Source organism: Myotis lucifugus, unplaced genomic scaffold, assembly GCF_000147115.1.
Source record: "Myotis lucifugus unplaced genomic scaffold, Myoluc2.0 scaffold_9, whole genome shotgun sequence".
NCBI lineage: Eukaryota > Metazoa > Chordata > Mammalia > Chiroptera > Vespertilionidae > Myotis > Myotis lucifugus.
In genome coordinates this window covers 564476-568681 of record NW_005871057.1, presented here as the reverse complement: position 1 = coordinate 568681, position 4206 = coordinate 564476, and the positions used below count along the sequence as shown (strand labels likewise).

The window sequence follows — 4206 nt, the reverse complement described above, 5'->3', positions numbered from 1 at the left end:
AAAAAAAATAAAAGAGAACCAGGAAACAAGGAGAATAAGACCCTGAATAAAATATAGCTCCAACAGCCCTAGCCAGTTTGGCTCAGTGGATAGAGTGTCGGCCTGCGGACTGAAGGGTCCCAGGTTTGATTCCAGTCAAGGGCACATGCTTGGGTTGTGGACTCAATCCCCAGTGGGTGCGTGAGGCAGCCGATCAGTGATTCTCTCTCATCATTGATGTTTCAGTCTCTCTCTCCCTCTCCCTTTGTCTCTGAAATCAATAAAAAAAAAAACACATATATATATATATAGCTCCAACATATATATAGGGTGTGGATTACATTTGTAGGTTGAGAGCTCCTTATGTATATGTTATGTGTATATATATATATATATATATATATATATATATATATGTATTTTTTTTTTTTACTGGTTTTCTCTTGTTGTTAATGCACTAACACCTGATCTGCTGATCATTGGCTGACCCATGTGAAAATTAATTTACATTTACCCCTATTCAGGCAAGCTCTAGGTAGGAAAGTAAGTCTTTTTATTTTGTAATATATGTTTTTTAATTTCAGAGAAGGAGGGAGAGGGAGAGAGAGATTGAAACATCAATGATGAGAGGGAATCATTGATCGGCTGCCTCCTGCATGCCCCCTACTGGGGATCGAGCCCACCACTCAGGCATGTGTCCTTGTCCGGAATCGAACCTGGGACCTTTCAGTCTGCAGGCCGACACTCTATCCACTGAGCCAAACCAACTAGGGCGAAAAGTAAGTCTTAACATTATTATCTAGAACCCTTCACCATGATAATATTTTTTTATCTCAGTTCTTTTTTCTTTTTTGATATTTCAATAAAAACAATTTTAAATATAATAATGTTGCATGTAATAAACATTAATATTTCAAGACAAATTATTTTAAATATAATAATATTACATGCAGTATATCTCAGTTCTTAACAATGATGGTGGACTAAAGCCTTTAAAGGCAAGGGATGCACCCTAGTTGGCTTGGCTCAGTGGATAGAGCATCAGCCCATGGACTGAAGGAGCCCAGGTTCAGTTCTGGCCCAGGGCACATGCCTCAGTTGCAGGCTCATTGGGACGTGATTGGGAGGCTCTCTCACATGGATGTTTCTCTCTCTGTGTCTCTGTCTCTCCCCCTCCCCCCCCTTCACTCACTCTAAAAATTAATGGAAAAATATGCTTGGATGAGGATTAACAACAACAACAAAAGTCAAGGGATGCTGGTTTTTCTTAGTTATTTTGGGTGGAGGTATAACTTTCTATAGTAATCATTAATTATTTTGCAAAGGCATGATCTTTGCTTGTCAGTCTTGACTTCTAAACAGAAGGCCTATTAGTCTTTGTCGTCTCCAAATTAATAATGCAGATGTCCAAAGCAATGACATTATTCCAACTCAATTTCCATTTTTATTATAGTGCAACTGCTTTATATACTTTCTAAAAGAATTTTTCAAATTAGAATTCTGGAAAATAACTAAAACAAAAATAAAAGCAAGAATAATTATTAGCTGTTCTCTGATAAGTAAAAGGGATATTTATGACTGTTATTATTTTTGTGTTTTTTCTATTGTACTGCTTATCAAATTATGTACAATAAAATATCAGTGCACAATAGAATTTCTGATTAATAAAAACAAAGTTTACTTTCAGAGGTTCTTATAACCTAGGCCAGTGATTTTTAACCTTTTTCATCTCGTGGCACACATAAACTAATTACTAAAATTCTGACATACAAAAATAGATTTAATTTTTATTAATTCACACTGGATGGCTATTTTGTTGGCTGTTGTCATTATTTTTATTTGACAATCTAAGGGAAAAGCAGTCAGATGTTGCATTTTTAAAAAAATTCTATGGCACATGGGTTGAAAATCCCTGACTAGGCCATAAAGCTAGGCCTTTTGCCTGGCCAGATTATACAATCATTCATTTACCTTTGTGAACTCTTGTTACAATTACAGTTAAGTATCTATGTTGCTACTTATATAAGCTCTTTCTTCCGTATTTGACTGTGGGTTGCCTGAAGAACTTTCTGTCATGTTCACCACCATATTTTGCATACCGGTATGATTATAGGCCCTGGCACACAGTAGGCCTCATAAATACTATTGTTAACATTGGGTAAACAAATGATATCACTAGGCACCTGAGATAAGTTCACAGTGATAGCTGAGCAATGAATTTAGCAAAGGTTTCTTGGCAGTTAAGGTCCAAGTTAAACATATTGGGCTTTTGTTCTAACTAAAAATAGCATGCACATGAAAAGATAATTTTCCTCGAACAGAACTCAGAGACACCAAGTAGCAGAAATAACCACATATGTGTTTTTGTAGAACAACCAAAAGCTATTCAGATGAATTATTTCACAAAATTCCCCAAAAGTTAATATGACATTTAACTAACAGGAAATTATTTTATAGATAGCAGACTGCATGGCCAAAGTACACTGATATCAGTTAACCAAGACAAAATATAGTTTGGTGTTTAATTGTTCAAATTTTGGAGTCAGAAAAATCTGGGTTTGTGTGCTGGCTATACCCTATAGAAGCTGGTGATCTGGGCAATTTACTCACTCTCTCTGAGCCTCAGCTTTTAATCTGTACAATGTAACACTAATCTCTATGCATCAATGTGCTGCATAATGGCTACCAAGGCCTTCGACATCAACCAACCAATGGATCTGACAGTTTCTTAGGACAACTTTTGCTACCAGAAGTGGTGAGGTCAACAATAAGGAGTGCTCATCTCCCTGTTTTTTAATAGCAGAAAAGCATTTATTCTAATCACCTTTTAGTCATTAAAATGAAATTTATCTATGACATAGTTTTATCCCTAGCTGAATTCTCAGGGTGATGGACTAAAGCATTCAAGTGATAATCAAGGGATAACTGTTTCTGAAACTTGCAAAAAAAGCTGACATAGTTTGATCTACAATTTTGGGGTGAGAGCAGATCACACCTTGACTCCATCTAGGCTTTACCTATATGGTTCATTAGAGTAAATAGTTAATCAATTTTATTTCCTATCCTGCAATTAGGACAGGAAATTAAATATTCTAATTCCTAGAGATTTTTCTAGGGTTTTTCTTTAGATGTAAATGATGGATTAGATTATTAGAGTTGAAGCTGTCTTATTCAGTGGCCGCCAGCCATATATGGCTATCTAAATTGAAACTAATTAAAATTTAATTTAAGGGTCAGTTTCTCAATCACAATAGTCACATTTCAACACGTGGCTAATGGCTACCAACCATACTGAACAGCGCAGATCCAGAACGTTTCAATCACTGCAGAAAGTTGGATTGGACTGTACTGTTTGGGAATGACTAAAATTACTAGCTGTCAATTGGGATGGTTCCTCAACCTTACAAAACACCGAGATCATTCTAAGGTGGTAGAATTGAGGGAAGTAATTTGTCCAACTATCAGAGGAAATTTATACTTTTGTAATTCCTCTTGTAAATGTCATCCCATAAAATAATTCTGTCCTGTCAGCTAAGAACCGTTTCTTTTTTTTTCATTTTAAGTTTTTAATGAAAGTTGTATATAATATTCTTTATTCCCGCATCTTCTCAATTGTTCCTTCCTTGTATTTTCCCTTTTCCTTTCCTACTTGGCGAGATTTGGCTTTACGTTCACGGATCTTTTTGTGGTCTTTGTCCAGCTGTAGTCTAGTGATAACCACCTTGCTGGGGTGAATGCCCACATGAACAGTTGTCCCATTAGCTTTCTCCCGTTGCACTCGTTCAATGTAGATGACATATTTCTTCCTGTAAACCTGGACTACTTTGCTGCCTTTTGTAATGTCCTCAAACAACCTGAACTTCATCATCCTGTAGGATGGGAATGGATCGAACATTGTACTTCTGTCTCAGCTCTTTGGAAAGAGAAGACATAACCTTCCTTCGAATGTGGGAAGGTGCATTGAGATGCCTTTTACAGTTCTTGCTCTGGTCAGAGGTCACAAAGGGATTGAACTTCATTTTCACCGATGCTGCTTCTACGATGGCCACAAAAGGGAAGAGGAAGAACAGTTTCTCGTTTCAAAAACAATGCTGTGTTATCAGGGTGTCTACCACACACCGGTTTTCTCATTAAACCTACACAATAATACCTGCCATGAGGAAGTATTATTATTTTCAAAATGCAGATGAGTAAAGCTCAAGTATGAATTTACTTGTCCCAAATCAT

At 36.6% G+C, this 4206-nt stretch overlaps 1 pseudogene; it reads right to left on the bottom strand.

The window, feature by feature from the left end:
* Positions 1-3555: 3555 nt before the first annotated feature.
* Positions 3556-3998, bottom strand: LOC102425293 (annotated as a pseudogene).
* Positions 3999-4206: the final 208 nt, after the last annotated feature.